Source organism: Hermetia illucens, chromosome 5 (genome assembly GCF_905115235.1).
Source record: "Hermetia illucens chromosome 5, iHerIll2.2.curated.20191125, whole genome shotgun sequence".
Lineage (NCBI taxonomy): Eukaryota > Metazoa > Arthropoda > Insecta > Diptera > Stratiomyidae > Hermetia > Hermetia illucens.
In genome coordinates, this window is record NC_051853.1 from 94,969,071 (window position 1) to 94,990,105 (window position 21,035).

The window sequence follows — 21,035 nt, forward strand, 5'->3', positions numbered from 1 at the left end:
GGCAACGAAGCATTATCTTCTCATACATAAAAAGGGAGATATCACACAGTGCAGCAATTATAGAGGTATCACGTTGCTGAGTACCATCTATAAGATATTCTCCACTATCTTGCTAGGCCGAATAGCCTCATACGCCCAGAACATCATTGGCCTATACCAAAGAGGCTTCACTCCAGGCAAATCAGGAACAAATCAGATTTTCTCTCTGCGGCAAGCGATGGAAAAACTGTTGGAATATGGACAACAGTTGTATCATCTGTCCATCGACTTTAAAGCCGCCTATGATAGCATAGCCAGGGTAAAACTGTACACGGCCATGAGAGAATTCGGTATCCTGACGAAATTAATAAGACTGACTAGGCTGACCCTGACCATTGTGCGAGGCCAGATAAAAGCAGCAGGATCACTCTCAAGACCATTCGACATCACCAAAGGTTACGGCAAGGGGACGCCCTATGATGCTCTTTAATCTGGCCTTCAAGAAGGAGATCCGTGATGCTGAGGTAAACCTCTTTAAGTTCACCCAACTACTGGCCTATGCTGATGATATCGACATCATGGGAAGAACCACCCGAGACGTACAAACTGCCTTCATTCAGATCGAGCAGGCAGCGATTAGCGTGAGATCTTGGGCTGGACATCAATGAAAGTAAGACAAAATATATGGTGGCAACGTCAGCACCGAAGACGAACCAACCAACAACATCAAACCGCACTGGTCAAACAGGAAGTATAGGGATAGGAGAATACAACTTTGAGACCGTTGACAATTTCTCCTATCTAGGGTCGTAAATCACAACCGATAACAGCTATGATGATGAAATCCGCGCACGGTTGTTGTTACCCAACAGAGCCTATTTCAGCATACAAAAACTGTTCCGCTCGAAACGTCTCACCATAGGGTCAAAGCTTTTACTGTAAAAGACTATGATCTTGCCAGTTCTCATGTATTCCTCGGAAACTTGGGTTCTTAGCAGGAAAAATTGCGAACTCTTGGCTGCGTTCGAGAGAAGAATCCTCCGAAGAATTTTTGTCCCCTTACAAGAGGATGGACGATTTCGTAGCGTACATAACGACGAAATGTACGAGCGATACCATGACCGTCCGGTTGTGGATAAAATCCGGCTCAATAGGTTACGGTGGGCGGGTCACTTAATGCGTATGGATGAGGATGATCCCACCCGGAAAGTCTGTAACAACAATATCTATGGTAGACAAAGAAGACGAGGCATACCCTTCCTAAGATGGAGCGATGGCGTAGGTTAGGACGCCAGACAGCTTTTAGGGATATCGAATTGGTGGACCTCGGTGCAAAACCGGGATATCTGGAGTTCCTTATTAAGGCAGACCTAGATCGGATACCGGTTGTTGCGCCGTTGATGATGATAATGATTTTCTCCATTGCATTTTCCAGAGTTCAGTGGTTTTTGGGTTTGACCGCTGGGACGCTATTCACGTTTGTTCACACGGCGATTGCCTTGTGGTTACCCAGAGCTGCGACTGGGAGGTATGAATCGAATTGATTCAGGCATTAATAACGCTACTGGCTTTTGCTAACATAAACGCGGTCAGGAACTTCACTTTGCATACTTGACTACGTGATAACTTATTCAACCCCCCAACCGTGCGATATATAATACTATATTTGAGTAGATCTCGAAATGGGATGTATATTGAGGCCTAGTTGCATTACCGTGATTAGATTATTGGGCTGAATAGTTACCGAAAATGGGTACATGTCGTTTCGAACTGAACTTTTCTACATTGCTTGTTTTGGCGTGGCACCTTTCGACGGACAACAACATTTCGATTCTCCGCCATGAGGATTATGTATTTTCCGCTATCCGTTTAATATCAAATTAATGTTCAATCTCGGGTGTATGAAAAACACTTTCGCCATCGTTAAGGCCCCGAGAAAGAGGTATTCTCTGTTGTTAAGTATGTTGAAGGCAGACAATCCATACTTTTGTGTACAGAAGGATATGGAAACCAAGTTTGGAGCGACGAGGTGCCTTATTTAGAAAACTCTGGATTCAAGAAAAGCGTCAGAAGGAAAGTCCTTTGGCCATCCACTAAGATCGAGCAACATCCACTTTTCCCATGAGTTGCCGAAACAGCCGCCGACCCATATTCCTATGTTTACTGGTCTAAATAAGGAATGGGGTTAATTCATATACTTCTTTAAAATTGTTATAGACAATCGCCAGACGATAGGAAATATAGAGAAGCTGCAGTATTTGTTAGGATATTCACACATCATCACCGTCTACAATACATTGCAAACTGGTTTACCCGTATTGGTTAACCTGGACTATGAGCCATTCCATTAGATCGAATGGTTCGAATCGTCATGTGTTATGCGAAACTCTCCGTGTCTTTGAAGAATCCAATTAAAGTAGTCAGATGCTACCTTTGGTTCACAAATTGTTTATCTTCCTTCTAAAAAGGTATAAGCTATTTTGAACGATTCCGATTCCGATTAGTTGTCGCCTCTTACAATATTAAAGGGCATTCGCAGCGTGTACTGCAACGAAGCCATGCGTTATACACATGTTAGCTTACAAAAAACTTTCCGTTAGGAAAAGATATTGACTTGGGAAGACAAGAATGCCGAAATATTATCGCGAAGCGATAAGCTAATTTCGACTACAATAAGCTAATCTTATGAAAGATTAGCACACTTTGCTCCCTTTCCAAAAGGAATTAACCGCTAACACGGTCAACCTGCACGAGAAGTAAGATCTGTATACAGTCTCACTTCAACATCATCATGAAAGGCGCAACAACCGGTATCTGGTCTAGGCTTGTCTTAATAAGGAACTCCAGACATCCCCGTTTGGCGCCGAGGTCCACCCTAAAAGTTGTCTGGCGTCCTGACCTACGACATCGCTCCATCTCAGTAGGATCTCCCTCGTCTCCTTTTTCTACCATAGATATTGCCCTAATAAACTTTCCGGGCTCGATTATCCTCATCCATACGCACTAAATGACTCGCCCACCCCAACCTATTGAGCCAGATTTTATTCACAACCTGACGGTCATGGTATCGCTTATAGATTTCTCACTTGGAACCGTTTTCTTTCAAGCCACCAGGACCATCGAAAGAAGGCGCATTAATTGACCCCGGATCTCAAATATCATTTAGTTCGTTGAGGGCGGCAAACAAGTTGGGCATTGAAAACAATACCCTTGCGTCAATTTCAGGCACTGGTGGCGTTCTTGTTTCTTCCGTCCGGAAGATAGTCAAAGTTCAAACTATGTACACCAAACTTGGTACCCATTTTGGACTTATAGTCGAGGCACACGTTTCGGAAGAGCTGACAATATTTCTTCGAGGTGAATGGATGAAGAGGTTGCAACCTGCGGACCCAACCTACAACATCAAATCGGGAATAGATCTAATTCTAGGCGCCGAATTCTTTGACAATAGATAGAGCTCCCAATCAAGTGGGGAGGCGCTGCAGTGTGGAGTCGCTTAACGAGGATTCGCCCGCGCTCCACACCAAAATAGCGCAACACACCATGACTCGAAACTCACCCGCCTGAGTATCTCGCCTACCTGTTGGTAGTAGGTTCTAGCCATGGGGCCGGCGTAGTAACCAGGGAGTTCAATTTGCCCCCTTTACTCAATCTTGACATTAAATAGAGAAAAGTTAGGTTGGCAGGTTGAAGGCAAATTGAATTAAATTAATTAGGTAACTTATGCTAATCTGTAGTATTACTCATGAAAAATTATCAAGAAAAAACTACTCTACATTTTCCGGCAGATATTTCTGGCTAGTTATGCAAATTTGAAGAACTCTTTTAGAGTATAAGCCACGGACTATTTGCTTGATACGTAGTATCTAGCTCAACGGGCACATAATGAAGAACATTTCCCAATAGCAGATTGAGAGGATTCTACGTCAAGTTACTTAAACCATTGAACTCTAATAATTTTGTCGATTTCAGGAATTTGCATCAAACCTGATGTCGCAAAGACTTCGACTCAATTTAAATCCATTAGCAGAAAGCATGTTACAGAATAAACTGAAATAGTCCCTTTGGCGCTGCATAGTATCAAAAAGTCGGTCATTAACGTTGCCAGTATCCTCTCCCATTCCATTAATATAAAACACTAGTCCTTAGTTGTTGGCTGAATATCTTCAGGGCATCTTGAAGAGCATAATTACTTCGTCCTTCGTTCGGATTTAACAGATAAGGTGCCGAGAAACTGCCTGCAAGAACTTTCCCCGAAATAGACGTGCTATTAACTCAAAGTTTAGGAAAGTCCTATTCTAATATTGACTGTTGTACGTGTGCTCCGACGACGGCACGTAGTGATAGTTCGAACGTTAAATAGAAATAAACTTCACTATATTCAATAAACTTTTCCAGGCTATACACAATTGAGCAGAAGGTTACGTTCGTTCCGTTCTCTTGTATTTTGTGTCGTAGGCCTTTCACATTCAAGTATCTTTTTATTAGATGGTGATAAGATGTCGGGGTGGGCTGGCAACAGAAATCCGCTTTTGACTATAATAATCGAATGGCAGATGTGTGCCAGATTTTCACTTCGAATGTTCAAGGTCTGGAAGCGTGAAACTCCTACGCTTGCGGCTAGTACATGGTAATGGAGTCACTTGAACTTTGTAAATTTGAATCTTGTTAAAGATGCTTGAAATACTATATTTCCCTCGATTTAAGAATCACTTTAACATTATCGGCTTTAATTTGTTATTCAATTGTTAAGAATTATTCCATTATATGCAACCATAAGTATGTACAAATAGGGAAGGGAGCATAGAAAAGCCGGAACACATGAGCAAGCAGGTTTAAAAGTTCGAGTACCAGGACGTCATGCTTTTTTGAGTAGTGTTAATATAATTACCTGCTTTGAAGTCGGTGTTAATATTTTATCATCATCTAATTTAGTAGTGCTATCGACTTTTGTTTCTGCAGGCCTGTATTTGTGGAGGGTCATATTGCCTTTGCATTGAGCAAAGTTCCGCCAAATATTTTCAATAAACGATATTTTATCTATTTGAAGCTTGCTTCCAGAAGGCATCCGAAATATGAACTGATGGGTGGAATGCAGGGTCAAATAATCTTGTTACTGGTTAATCAGGCTTGTACTTACTTCACCATTATTGTTTCGCATTTAGTTTTTCGTTTTTCTCCTCGAATGACAAAATTGGTCCTGCGGTCGCTGTATATGCTTTTACATTTTCCACCCGAATCGTTGTCCTCCAATTACCTCAGTCACATTACCGCCTCCTAGAATCGTGGAATCCCAGTAGTTGCTCCATATTCGTATATATTGTACCCTTCCATCGTGCTCTCGATCCCCCTCGAAGTCTCGCTCCATTTACACGTCGACCGTTCATAACCCTTTTAGGCATGTGATCGTCGCTTATTCGTAGGACATGCCCTGCCCACTGAAGGGTTTAACGAATTTCGAGACTTCTAACTCATCGTGCAGTTTAGATAACTCATGGTTGTATTGGATACGGATCGGTGACGAACTGCTCCGAAAATTCGTCGAAGGATTTTCCTTTCGAATTTGTTTCGCAAATTTTCAGAGGTTTCGGTTAGGGTCCAAGTTTGGCACAAATAGCATAGCACTGGTCGCATAATGTTTTTGTATATACGGGGCTTTGTTTTTCTGTGCACATGCTTCGATTTCATTATGGGATGAACCGAGAAGAAAGTCTTATTCGCTAGCTTTATCCGCCGCGTGACCTCGTCAGTCTCAGTGGCGTCCTTTGACAGACTGCTTCCCATATATACAATGTAAAGAATTCTATGTTGAGGTCCCCATATGCTCGGATGAGCTGCGTCCTAGTTCTTGATTATATCATTATTTTAATTTTGCCCTACGTCTTTTGCAAAAATTCCTCTGCGTCGGTCAGTTTTCGAGAAATGATGTTGATGTCACTGGCGTTGGCTAGCAATTCTTTTTCTTTTCTTCAGCCTTTTCCCCGTTCACAAGCGGGGTCGGCTCGTCGTGATCGGTTTCGCCATTTGACCCTATAGAATGCCTGATCTGGGTGCAAGCTTCAGGCTTTTAAATCCCCATCCAACGTATCAAGCCACCGTTGTTTCGACCTGCCTTTTGGTCGTTTATCATCGACTTCGATGTTCAAACCAATCTTGGCAAGTTAATTCTCATTAGCACGAATTACATGACCATACCATCGAAGACGCGAAGATTTGATACGTTCGTTGATACATCGATCACAAAGAACACCAGTTGTGGAACGCCACTTCATCCAGGTTGCGTTAATGTGTGAAGCAATTTCATAACGCAATTTCCCATTGGCTGATAGCGTTGACCCGAGGTATTTAAATCGCTCAGTTCTGGACAGATCACTGCTGCTGACAGTGATTGGGCCTGTTCCAGTCGTCAAAAATTCATTTTTGTTTAGATTTAATCTGAGACCGTGTTGCATGAGGCGATCATTCCATTTTTGGACAAGCTGCTCGAGATCATTTTTGCTATCAGATGCTAGGAAAGCATCATCTGCATAAAGCTGTATGTAGGGTATTGGACCTTGGATATCCCGTGCGACAGTGTCCATAACAAGAAAAAAGAGGAGTGGTGACAGGGCGCTTCGTTGATAAACACCAACAGAGACACGAAGCGGTTTTGATACACCCGCCATACATCGAACTTTACTTTTGGGATCATGGTAGAGCAATTGAACCCAGTGCACGAGTTCTGCTGGCACGTCGTAGAGCATACCAGTTGAGTTCGTGTGGTACACGGTCAAACGCTTTCTCTAGATCCAGAAATGCAATGTAAAGAGGGCGATGCTTCTCACGGTGTTTCTAACAATTGTGTCGACTTAAAGAGTAGCGTGCCGCTGGTGTTTGTATCCATTGCTCTGATTGCGTATTCGAGTGGTAGGTTAAAGAGCGTCGGCCCCAGTTCGTCGCCCTGCTTCAAACCAATACATATTTCAGAAGGATCAATCAACCTGTCGTATGCCTGTTTCAAGTCGACAAAAATTTGGGACACGCCAACGATATATTGTCAGCGTGTTGACTGCATTTAACGGTGAAAAGTAGTTCGGTTGTGGAACGGCCTGAAATCGTCTGAAATCGCCTTAGTATTCGTCAATGAGTCGTCCGGCGTATGATCTTATTCTATTCTCCAGAATTTTCATCAGTATTTTATAGGACGAACAGATTAGTGAAATGCCTCTGTAGTTTTCACAACGTAATCTGTCTCCATTTTTGTAAATCGGACACGCGTCGTCTGTACCAGTGGACTGAAATCTCCTCGTCCTTCCGGATTCACAGCAGTAGTTAGTAGTAGACAGTAGACCCATTCCACTGATTTTTAACAGCTCGTCCGTGCCCGGCGCTTTGTTGGATTTTGGCAACCATAGGGCGAAATCAACTTCCTATACTGTCATATACTGAGGCCAGGATTATCAATACCGCCACGGCTACTTGCATGGAGGCGTCAGCTGTCGGATTCAAAAGCTCTTGAAAATAGGGCGGCCAGCGTTTGTTGATGCTGTCAGTATCGCCGATTATGTTTCCATCTTTGTCCTTGCAGGTTGGAGTTGGAGTTGATAACCGTTCGTTTTTTTATTCACCAGTATATATTCTCGGTGGTGCTTCTATAAGCTAGGTTTTCATTAACGTTCAGCAATTACTCGTCAAAATATATCTGTTTCTTACGTCTAATTATTCTATTCGAAATTTGCTTTGTTTATCATTCTTTCCTTTTTAGGCTCCGGATGCGCGTTGGATTTATTGTCTATAGTTTTCGTTCTTTGCGTCGAGTGATATTCTGCATTCATCGTCGAGCCAGTAAATTTGCGTTCGCCCGGAATTGTATCCCACGACTTTTTCTGCGGTTTCCTTGATAGTGCTTTAAGTTCTTCCCAGAACCTGTGTACATCTATATTCCTGATGTCGTGTAGCATAGATGATAGTTTTTCCTCCAGGGCGGCTGTATACGCCTCCGCCGCGGTATCGCTCAGGAGTCTATCAGGGGAATCAACGCGATTGGTGCCCTGAGAAGATTCTGCACGGAAATGTTGCCTTCACCAAGTGATGGTCTGAATCGCAATTGACTCCTCAATAGGATCGTACATCCAATACACTGCAGTTAAGAAATGAAGAGGTGGTCAATTTTGTTGACGTTTATGCGTCTGGTGATTTCCAGGCCTGTTTGTGAATGCCCAGTGCGGAAAGCATGTGAAGTTTACGTCGACCGTTGTGATTACATGAAGGCTGTGCCCTCCAGTGGTTCTTCGATGCCAACTTTATATTAAAATCCTCCAACAGTATGTTAATACCGTTTGTTTGTAGTGAGTCAAACAGTAAATCCACACGTGAACAAAACTCGTCTTCCACTGCATCTTCTTTAACTTCAGTCGGGGCGTGCACGTTGTTGCCAGAGTGGTCAGAGGATGAAAAACGAGTCCTAATGCGAATCGGACACAACATTTTGTTGATAGGTTTGAAATCGATGACGTTCGGCTTGAGCGGTTGCCACGAAAATTATATGCGAATTCATATCGCTTACTTCGCTACCAACCCAATTTGTTTCCTGGGGTGCAATCATACTCAATTTGTAAATTTCAACCTGTTGAAAAAGAGCCTTGACGGCCCATGGCTTCTATAAGGACCATACATTCCAGTATCCGCTTGCTTGGTTAGAGGGTTACTTTTGAACATAGGATGCATTGGTGGGTATAAGTTTTACCTAAGTTCGTGCTTATAAGATGGCAGCTAAAGTCAGTTGAGTAGAAACAGGCAGCTGAAGAAATCGTGGGTTAGGTTCAATTGCTCGATCGCGATTCGAATAGTAAAGTTCGAAGTCTGACGGGAGTATTGAAACCGCTTCGTGTCTCTGTCCCACCAATCCTCTTTGTTCGGCGTAGGACATATCTCCTTTCTTGGATCTAGTTATTATTTCCGAACGGATCTTGTTTAAATCACTTTGCCCCTTGCTGTTACCCACCATTGTCCATTGGTTGGGTTTACAAGCTAACGATTCTTCCCTTTTTGTCAATGTCGAAGCCGTAGTCAATGTACCACCAACCTTTCACAGAATTGTCACCTGGTTGGCTTTCTTTGGCGAAGAGGCTTCTTCCTTTGTTTACTAATGTTTACCAGCGTCCCTACTCCGTTTCCCGCATTCTCCCCTACTTTTTCTTGAAGAGGTGTTACCTGCGTTCTTCACGCGGCTTTTCTATATGCCGCTTGGGCATTTTTTCCGCTCCTCTTGCTCTAATGCAGGACAGGACAGACTCTCTTGGTGAACTCATCGATACAACAGCAGCATTAGTGCCAATCTGGGGACTATCCTCGTTCTTTTCCGAGCACCGCAAAGAATCTCGTTTGCCAAGTTTCCGGTTGTTGAGAAATTCAGCATATCACTCCAGTATGCTCCCGCGGTTGGTAAAAAGATTCTCGGAAAGATGGGTATCGAGATTTAAATGACTTCTTCCTGTTGACTTGTTCGTAAAATTTCTGCGCTTGGTGTAGTTTTTCAAGGTTTTTTTTTCAAGTTATACGGAAAACAAAACCTCATTAAAATGAGTTCATTATTCGCCTGCTTAACTGTTTGAATGTGTCTACCCTTTTCTTAGGGTGCTCAGAGGTGATGGGCCAAATTAAAACCAAGTGGCGGAGAAGAACCTTCATAGTGATGGCAGCGGGAGACGTTGTATGATTTTGGCCTAATTAGGGCTATCAAACCAAAGTCTGCACTCATCTGCAGTGGCAGTAGGTCATGAAACCTTCCCAGTGGTAAACTGGTACCATTGGAACCGGGATAGCCACTGAGTTCACATGTTTCAGGAGAATTCCTGTTGCATGTGCGTTCATCTCAGTTGCTGTGGTTGCCCCTGTAGTGGTAGTTACATGGCGACTGCCGTTACGCTCAAGCAAACACATATCTGTTACATGGTAGCGATTTAGGTAGGTCTTGCATACAGCAGTATGAATGCGTAGCCACATACTCAGTATAGACTGGTACCGTTGTGCTTGCCTCAGTGGAGCGGTCACAAAATCAATCCGTGTCTTAAGAGTAAGTGAGTGTAATTACGCGGTGTTTCTAGCGGTTAATTATTTGAAATAATAAAACTCGTTTTTAAGGTTTTGTGTGAAACATAACGAAATGAGTTCTTATGAATTGGGTCCCAGAGACTTATTTTGTTTTAGTTTTTTAGTTATCTGTCAACCAGACATGTGTGTATGTAGGTATATAATATATGCGTGCTAATGAACTTTGCGGATAGTGCCTAATTCAAATAGATATAAGAAGTAAATCGGAAATATGGGTACAATCAATTTATATACGTGCATATATGTGTACAGTATTCGGAAATAGGCCGTTTGTTTGTTTAGGGTGAGCGCAATATCTATGGCTGTAATATGTACGTACGTCTCGTAGTTTGGAAAAATATGAAGGATAGAAAAATGTGCGTTGAAATTTCTTACATAAGATGAACACAAACCCTTTATTCCCGAAGCGCGAGCTTCCGGTATTCCGACTTGTTTCCTATTCGCTAGTGTTGACTTTTATTTTGCAAATTCCGATATTTCGGGAACTACTTGTTCCCGTCATCAGTGCTAACAGCCGAAACCTACTGCCCTGTGTCACAGACGACCCAAGTGACACCTAATCGTATTGCCATCAACCTGCCACCAAGCAAAAGATTGCGAGGAAAAGATGTGCATCCTTTGATAAATCAGCTGGTGCCTAGGAGGAAAAAGGTATGCAGTTTTGAAAAATTTAGCTTAAAGCACTGAAGAGAGAAAGCAGATCCCCCAAGTGTGCCAGTTGATTCTGCGGACCCAAAAACATGAGATTTATATACACTGCAATGATTTCGATTAAGTGACATCCAAGGCAGAAATTTGCACTCCCTTGAAGGAACCGTTCATGTTAAAGGAACTTGCTGAGGAGTCCATTGTGAGTTTGCGGAAAGTCTGTGGCAATACTCAAATAGCTACATTTCGATTACCAGTGGACACAGCACAGACGTTATTAGCGGCCGGGAAAGTTCGATTTGGATGGGTTGTCTGCCGTCTGAGAGAGCAGATTTCTTTAAAGAGGTGTTACAAAGTCCTCACGTTTGATCATTTCGCGCAGTCTATTTTATGCTTTTACGCAGTTGGATATAATTCTAGGCAACGAACGTTATGTCAACACCTTTCAGAAGGTGGGGTCTGCCACACTGCGGAGCCACGGTGACTTAGCAGTTCGGCAGTATGGGCTCCGTAAAACCAGATCAACAATTGAGGCCATCAAAATGATTACCGGCTTGGCCGAAGATCCAATTAACGGAAAGGATAGTACCAGCTAATATTGGATGGTGTTGGTGCTGGACGTGAGCAATGCTTTCAATTAGGCCAATTGGAAGCTAATACGGGAATCTTTGGCGAAGTTTAGTATTTTCGCCTATCTCGTATTTATTGTCAACAGCTATTAACAAGAACGAAATCTGGTTTGGTGTGGCAGCAATGACAGACCCCAGAAGTACGTTGTCACTGCAGGTATCCCACAAGGCTCCATACTGGGTCCATTGCTGTGAAACATCATGTACAACGAGGTTCTTATTTTCCGGTTCCGGACAAAGCCACGGTGGTGGGTTTCACCAACGATATAGCGCTGATTGTAGTCGCGGAGGACCTCGAAGATGCTGAGTTATACTCATGTAAAGCGATCAGTGCTGTTTAGAGTTGGCTAGAAACGTAGCTGGTCCTCATCACCTAGCGCGGTAGAATAAACTATGCCCGAGTTCAAATTTGGAATCACATCATCACTTCTAAGCATGCCATCAAATATCTGGAAGCGATGCAGTATGCTTGTGATAAAGCATCAACCGCAATGGTGACCCTGGCAAGGATGATGCCGAACGTTGGAAGGCTATAGCATGATTCTAGGTTGCTTATAGTTTGATCCTGCTCTATATAGCTCTAGTTTGGGGAAAGGCATTGCAGGTCACATTCAACGCTAACAAACCGAGTGCAGTCTACATAAGAGCAGCCCTAAGGGTGTGCTCTGCATTCAGGATTGTCTCAGATGATGCAGCATTCGTCATCTTGGGAATGATGTCCATTGATATCTTGGCAGATGAGATGACGAACACATACAATGCGAAACCTATCACAGACGAAGAACGCCGAAAAGGAGAGATCTCTAAATAGATGGCAAGAGCGTTGGAAATACTCGAGAAAGAGCCGGTGAACAAACTGGCTCATCTCTGCCATCATGGAGTGATTGCAGATGCGGCACCGTGAGATTAATTATAATCTTATCCTATTTCTCAAGGGCAAGATATCGCCAGTAAACGAACAGGTTTAAGCTGGTTACCTCACCCAATTGTTCAAACCGTGACGGAGTCCCAGAGGGCCCAGAGCACATGTTCTTCCACTGTCCAAGATTTGGGGAAGAAATGAGGAACTTAGAGACTCTAGGAGAGATGGTGAAGCCAGAAAATCTGGTGAGAAGAATGCTAGCATGTCAGGAAGGTTAGGATGCGATCAATTCCATAGTCGCATCTATCCAAACTGTGAAAAGCAGAGAGAAAAGCGCGTTTACCTACGCCGCGTAAAGTGTAAGTAAAGTAAACTGACTCCGCTTTACGCCGGTTCCACGGAGCGTGGAGGGAATCGAGGACAGTTTTAGTGGGTAAAAATCCCACAAACGGGCGTGTCCAAGCCAGTGAGTTTTGAAGAAGACCGCCTTAAAAAAAGAGGCAGGCAGACAGTCGGAGACTGGTCAAAAAATAATTCTAGAAAGGGCGTAATGGTGCAGACAAAAGTTTCAAAAAAATTTCTCTTCGAAATCAACGACAGAAAACTGTAATCTTACAATTTCGGAAACCTGTTCCCCAAGCGAAACTAACATTTTCCCATCAGGCATAGTTTACATTTTATTATATCAAAATTACGAGACTTCCATACTTTGCATTGTTTCTCTTCTAGATAGTTTGCAACATGTCTGTCCAAGTAATGTTTCAAGGTAACGAGCAAGCTCGGAATAGTGACTAAGTTCTGTTTTATTTTGTTTCCTATTTTGCGAGGCTGCAACCGATTGACGAGATGGTGGGAAGTAAAAAACATAAACCTTTTGCTATTTGGTGGAATTTTTCGTGATATGCTGACGAGAAAGTGGAGCTGTTGCAGAAAATTGTTTTGATATAAGGAAACCCTGAGGGGAGGTTAAGCACCGAGTCGAGATTTGAAGTTAACCTTAGTGTGTGTTGCAGAAATTGCACTCACGAAGAAACTGACGAACTATTGGTTTCAAATCCACATAGGTTCCTATGGGTCCGGAGAACTTACAATGTCCTTTGTTCATTGTTTTATCGCGTAAAGCATATCCAAACAGTTACTAATCTTCTTTTAGTAGCTCTCCAAGGCTACAAATTGTCACTTGGTCTTAAAAAGGCTTCCATTTCCCTGTTTATATGTGTGTTTTCTTTGGAATGAATACTGAATCGCCCCTCCCTGAATCCCTTGTCAACCAGAATTTAACTGATAAGTAAGAAGAAAGCGAACTTTGACGCTTAATGAGACAATTCTCTTCTCATTCAGTATTCAGTGTGCACAGTAATATTAGTGCTTTCTGTAAAATTATCAACATCACGTATGTTTCGCTCGTAACAAAACTCAAACATGCTCCACTATGGTCCTCGTAAAATGCTTGAAAAGTTCTTCGGTATTTGCATTATGCTAATGTACGTGTGCATCTTCAAACCAGGAGCGCTGCCTCGCGCGATTCCCACTTAAAATATGCAAGCGAAATTTTCTTTAGTGGCAATATCAAACGTAAGAAGCTTCTGTACACCCTAGAAGATGCTCCCGCCGAAACTTGAAAGTAATTTGACAAGATGATTGCGTCGCAGAATTAGCATTTCTATCCCTTGCTGTGTATATCCTTTTGTCGCGAGTACAGCGAGCATTTATCCCACGGACAACACAAGCTAGTCTTCATCAACATTTCAAGGATTTGCTATCCTGAGGGCTTACGACTTGAAAACCACAAACTAAGTCATCTTCTCACTTTCACATGGTGCTGCTACTGGCTAAGAGTGTATCCCACGACATCAGGAATCTCGGGCTAAAAAGTGGGTCTGCTCGTATAATAGTTAGTCGATACTTTTGTAGATGATGCTCCTGATTATGATAAAATCCATATTCATATCGAAAGCGCGTCCCCACGTGGTTTGTACGTGCGAAAACATGTCCGGATTGTTGAAATGGAAAGCAATCCTCATGGGCCTAATTTCCTCGTATATTGCTTCTGGCTAGAGATATAATTGCATCTGAAATATAGTAGCATTATAGTCATATCAGAATCAGTTTACATGATCCACACAGGCAGAGCGTCCTTAGTGCTACACCCAGGATCTAAACGTTTCAGATTGCATAGGTATTTTTTTTATCCACTGCTCAAATGCAAGGATGTCGATTCTACCTTATCGATTCTGCTACCTCAACCATCAGCTTTATCAACGCGATGGTAACTCTTCATCACAAATTTCCGACAGACCATGGCTCTGCTTGGGAGAAAATCCTTCACCGCTTTAGCGATAAGTTCATGAAATATAGATGTTAACACTATGTTGCGGAAATTCCTTGAAGCATAATGAATAGTTGATGAGCGGATCCGAAAAAGGACAAGTGTCAAAGAGATGAAGTGAATCTCTATAGAATTACCATGTCATAGGTGACATTGTGACTGGAACTAGTCATGTTGTATTTCACAGATGAGTCGTTAAAAGGACATGTAGTGTTGCAAATTAGATATTTCGTATACTCGTATCCTCCGTTGCTCATAACATGCACAATTTATCGTGTGACATACTTAGAAATAATGGACTCTGTGATGAGTGGCTGCTTTTGGAACACTGCGCTCGCATCCTGATGGTATGTCGAATTCAAATACGGTTGGATGCAAGTGCGAAAGGCAGGAGTTTGCCGAAATGCAAGTCACAGCTCTTTGAATGAGGCACCTCATTAGGAAGTGAACCAAAGTGCAATGACTTTGAATTGCATATCACCTTAAAAGGATGTTATCTTCGATCTTTCCTTGATTTAGGTGGGCTTGCAAAGGCAAACACATAGTATGTGAATGGCAATGTTGATATCACCTAAAGTATCGCAAGATTTTGTATTTTACAATAAGTCGATGAATAACGTAAAGGACCCTAATTGAATATGTTCACTGAATCTAAATAGAAATAATATTGCAATTCGCATTCATTGCCGCATTCCAATTAAGCGGAGGAACTAAATATTTTTTCTTTAAATAAAGAGATTTGTAATATGAATTGAAGCGCTTAAATTAACACTTTTTGAAGTAGATGTTAGTTTTATCATCAGGTATAAAGGAATAGCACTGACTGAAATGGTGAACCGGTTTATGTTCTCGATGCAAAACATAACGCAAGAAATGATGTGTAATCAGATCCAGATCTTACAGGTCCTTCTCAGAATATCACTGGAATGCAAATGAGATCAACCAGCATAAACAGGAAATGCGACACTTCCTGTTTGATAAAGAAATTGACATAATTGGAATCTAACTAACTACGCCATGCTATTAACATAGTATGCTGGTCCCAAGCCCAGGTAAAGGAGGAGGGTCTGGGGCAACATACTCTGTACTATCCTCAGTAAAGCAAAACAATTCGGAAAACCGGTAGCTCGGCGCTTCAAGTATGGAAGGTTTGCTTCTTCTGTGAGTATATTTGAGTGTTTTTTTTTTTTTTTTTTTTTTTTTTTGGGGTAGGGTAGGTGAATGCATTTACGCACACAGTGCTGGACTCCCGATTCGGTACGTCATCGGACTACCAACTAAACACCTCCCCATCGTCAGAGAGCTAGCCTGGAACCGTTTGTCACATTACTTCGGGCCAGCCCCCGAATTCTCCCGCCTTGCGGAGCCTTCAAATCAGGGAATTCCTTTCACCAACGGGAGGGGAGAGGAGGAAGGGAACTGTCAGTTCAAGGAACCCCCTGCCATCCGGCTCCTCCACCGGTCGAGTTCTATCTTCTTAGCAACGAGAAGGGCCCGAACGTAATGGGCAACACGGTTCCAGCTATCAGCAGTCCTCAACATCTCTTCCACAATGTTGTCTGGAGAGAGATCCCCTGTGTTTAAATAGAGCTGCTGACGAACCCCATCCCACCTTCCACAAGAAAAAAGGTGTGGTGGGCATCGTCCACAACTCCATTGCAAAACACACAATCCGGAGAACGCGCCTTTCCAATCTTGTGCAGGTAAGACTGAAAATTTCCATGCCCACTTAAAAATTGGGTAAGGAAATAGTCAGTCTCACCATGCTTCCGATTCAGCCACGCACCTAAGTTGCCGATGAGCCGCGCAGTCCATCTGCCTCTAGTTTCATTTTGCCAAGAGAGCTGCCACTCGTCTAGAGTGTGTTGCCGTTCATCGCGAGCAACCATCTCCCTTGGCTCAGCTCCCTTGCGCTTGTATATGGCCTGACGCTCTCTAGCAAGAAGGGCAACGGGGATAACTCCCGCGATCACCATCACGGCCGGTTCAGAGACTGTGCGGTACGCAGACGCCACCCGTAAAGCTCCCCGTCTCTGTACTTGCGCGAGGCGTCTACGATATACCTCCTTGTTAAGAGCGCCAGCCCATACCTCTGCGCCGTAGAGCAGGGCAGACTGCGTTGAGCTCATCAGGAGACGTCGCCTACTAGACGTAGGACCCCGAATGTTTGCCATTAGCCTACTTAACGCCGAAACTCCAGCCGCAACCTTGTTCGCTGCTGCTTGGATTTGCTCAGAAAAACTCATCTTTGAGTCAACAGTCAACCCGAGGTACTTTACCGCCGATTTTGACTCGATTATCGACTCGCCGAACGATATGGGACGCATGGTCGGAATTCTCTTCTTAGTCAGGATGACTACTTCGGTTTTTTCCAGTGCAAGGTTAAAACCATGAGTAGTCATCCATCCGCTTACCCGTCGCATCAATATGCCGAGTCTGCTTTGCGCCTGTTCGACAGTGCGTCCAGCAACAAGCGCTGCGACATCATCTGCGTAGCCGACCAGGCGCGACTCTTCTGGCATGTCGAGTTTAAGCAGACTGTCATAGGTAGCGTTCCAGAGGTCCGGCCCTAGGATGGATCCCTGTGCTACCCCCGATGTGACCTCCATCCACTTTTGACCCTCTAGTGTTTCATAGAGCAGGGAGCGGTTCCTCAGATAGTCCCTCAAAATCCGTAAGAGATAGTTCGGCACGTTGAAGGTATTCTCTAGTGTGCCTAGAATGTCTTTCCATCTTACGGAATTGAAGGCGTTTCTGACGTCAAGCGTTACGAGGAGCACCACTCGTCGAGTTCGGCGGCTATATGCCTCTGCTCGTCGAACGGCGTCCACGACCTGCATGACAGCATCAATTGTCGATCTCCCTGCCCTAAAACCAAACTGCCGGGGAGATAAATCTCCGGCAGCGCGTATCGCTTCAGCGAGTCTACTTCTGATGAGCTTTTCGAGCACTTTCCCAGCAGTATCAAGCATACACAGTGGGCGATATGAAGACGGCAGTTCGGGATCGCCTTTCCCTTTAGGGATCAGCGCAAACCTCGCAACTTTCCAACGAGCAGGGAAAATGCCCTCTTTCAGACAAGCGTTGAATGCGCCGAGCAGTAGGTCTGGCCGGTGTTGGAATACCAGTTTGTACACCTCTGCTGGAATACCATCGGGTCCTGGCGCCTTCTTGTTTTTCATAGAGAGGACTGCCTGTTCCAACTCTTTTACAGAGAAAAGTGGACAGTCCTCTGCGCTCTCCGCGCCGACGTCGCCATTCCATATGGGGTGTGCAGGGAAGAGTGCCCTCACAATGCGGTCCATCTGCTCGGCCTTAAGTGAACAGGGTTTCCGCAGAGCCTCGATTTTTCGGGTTACAAGTTTGTAACCGAGTCCCCACGGATCCCCATTCACCTCGTCGATCAGGTCTAGCTAGCAGCGAGCTTTGCTCTTGTTTATTGCGCTGCGGAGTCTCCTTTTGGCTGATTTGTACTCCATCATTGTGATACATGCCTTCTCCCGGTCGCCTAGACGTTGTGTTAAGCGGCGGAGCCTGTGACATTCCTTCCGGAGCTCTGCGATTTCCACTGTCCACCAATACATGGAAGGTTTGCCGCGCCTCGATGTCTTCCTGGGCATGGAGGCTCCGCAGACCGTCGTTATCAGGTTCATAACTGAATTTACGACAGTGTCAGCAGCGGCGCTACCGCCCCCAGGAGTACCCTTCAGCGTGGCCCACCTGTTCCCAGAGTTTTGACAAACTTCCCGGTGTTCACTTTCGCGACGTTCCATACACAGAAAGATCGCTGGGGTGGCGCACACCGAGAGTTTGTGTCCACCACTTCGAAAGCAATGTATTGGTGGTCACTTGCCGAAAAGTCTTCCAGAACTCGCCACCCGTCCACCAGCGACACCAGTGATTCCGATGCGAAGGTTACGTCTGGAATGCTTCCTTCGCAGCCCGGGCGCGGGAACGTTGGGGTGGATCCGGTGTTTAGAACTACCAGTCCTGTTCTCGCCGCCATTTTCAGAATTCGTTTCCCTCTGGAATCTGTGTGAGGCATGCCCCATTCAAGTGCCCTAGCATTGAAGTCACCTCTGACCAGGATCCGCCCATCCGTGCTTAAGATAGCGTCCTCCAAAGCCTCAAGCTTGCGACGAAAGTCCGGCATCGTCTCATTCGGCGTAAGATAGACACTAAAAAACGTTATCCCTGAACACCGAATCCAGACAAAGCCGTCCCCTCGGCCTTGGGCAAGAACCCCCAGGAGGGTGCCGTCCCAAGTATATTTGAGTGTAGAACTATCCCATTTGTACGTAGTCCGTTATGTATATGCATTAACATGTCTGACTACCCACTTTAGTGTGATATTGATATTTAGTTGCAGTAAATGTACACAGTAAAGCCAATTTTGAGCTACTGTAACTTTGTTACTAATAGTATGATTTTGTTCAAACTTGGGGATAATATGCCTCATATTATGTTTTATACTACTACCAACTTTTATAAGTCTGGAATCAACTTAAGGGGGGCTCAACTCAATTTCTCCAAAAATATGGTAATATACTATTATTAACTTAATTTGAACAGATATCGACATGGGGAGTACGTTGGGGCCTGGGAACCATATCGAGGTAGCTTCATGAATTTTTTCAGATTTTTCGGTTGGGTGGTTTCTGAGAATGGGTTCAATAAAGAAATCATCATTTTCCACCCGCCCCACTCCCCGCTTTTTTGTCAAATCTCAAAACTAAGACCGGATTCGAAAAGTACTGATCGATGCCTTTCGTTTGATACTCAACATGACTATATTCGGTGGAAAACATTTTTACACCCCGCTTTTACATGTATGGGGACCACCCCTAAATCTCAACATAGAAAGATATCCCTCACTGCATATCTGGGGGTCCACAGATCCCACCTTCCCACCAAAATTCGTGTCAATCGGTATAGCTGTTTCTGAGAAAAGTGATTGTGACAGACAGACAGACAGACAAACAGACAGACAGACAGATGGACCTGTGCGGAGTTGCCAAATCTCCCATCAGGCGCGTCCCTTCGTGCGGATAAGGGAATGCTCGGCGGATGCGTAGGAATGTGCACATATACGCATTTGGAGGTGTGCGTGTATGGGCATGCTTATGCGCAGGCCGGGTAGGTGGGAAGTAAACGCCCGCCCGTGGATAAAAATTGGCTATGGGAAGGACACCCAGAAATAAAACCAAACATGGAGGAAGAGAAGGAGAATAAAGTTACGGTGCAGGGCTTCGGAAACCCAGTACCGGCGGCTTTTGGGAGTGGGCAAGCAGGCTCCCGGCCGTCGATATCCCTCGACTGCAGTGCCTCGGTGGTGGATTACTTGGCCACCGTTGCATCAAATACTACAAGTAGCCTGGAGAAAGAGGCATTTAAAAGGAGTACATCACTCCCGAGAACGCCTGTTCAAAACCCAAGAAAAGATGGAGCACAAACTGGTCAGGTATTAGCCCATAGCGGGGTAACTACACCTGGTCGAAATATGTCGCAGGACTTAGTGGTTGATCCATTTAAGAGAAGCTCGACGATAGCGCGATCTCCTCCGAAATCAACCTTGATGAAGGAAGGAAATCTGGGAAGCATTCGGAAGGCTAATAAGTACGTAAGCGCCCAACGTGAAAACCAAGCGGAGGAGCTATGTCAGAGTCCGGAAGAATCATCGTTTGCCCTACTCGGAGGTAAAATAGTAGAGTTGTCTGAATTTATTAAGGACAAACACAACGTGCACCAGGCCATCAAAAACATGGTGCGTACCATTCGGGTACTATACAATGGTGCCAAGGAAGAAAAAAACGCCTCGAAGAAATCAAGCGTCACCCAGGCAACACAAGTGACACCCCCTCAACATCCAAAGGGCGGTAAACTTGAAAAAAGGAGTAGAGAGTGCGCGAACGATTCTTTCGGATGCTCACAGGACGCGAAAAGGCAAAAAGGCCTCTCACCGGCAAAAGGCAAGGGAAACAAAGTTACCAACATCGTGGAAACTGCGGCGCCGGCTCCAATTGACCCAAGGGAGGCAAAGCCTCAAAAAGGGACCAAGGAAGCATGGACCAAGGTTGGTGGAAGGAAAAACACGACGCAGAAAAGAAGATTACGGCCCGAATTAATCATCATCTCCAAAAAAGGGGATATGACTTACGCCGATATCCTTAGGAAGGTCAAATCCGATCCTGAGCTGATGGACCTTGGAGAAAACGTCAGCCGAATCAGACGCTCCCAGAAAGGAGACTTGATGCTGGAGCTGAAGAAGTCTCCGGGCAAAACGGTAGAAAATTTCCTCGGCAAGGTGGAGAAGTCCTTAGGAGAAGAAGCTCAAGTACGGGCCAGAAAGCAGGAGCTTGTCATCGAATGCAAGGACATTGACGAAATCACGACCAAGGAGGATATCCGTGACGCCCTAGAAAAGCAGTTCGGACCACTTGGCTTGCAAGATTCCGCAATCAGGGGACTGAGGAAGGCATACGGAGGCACGCAAACG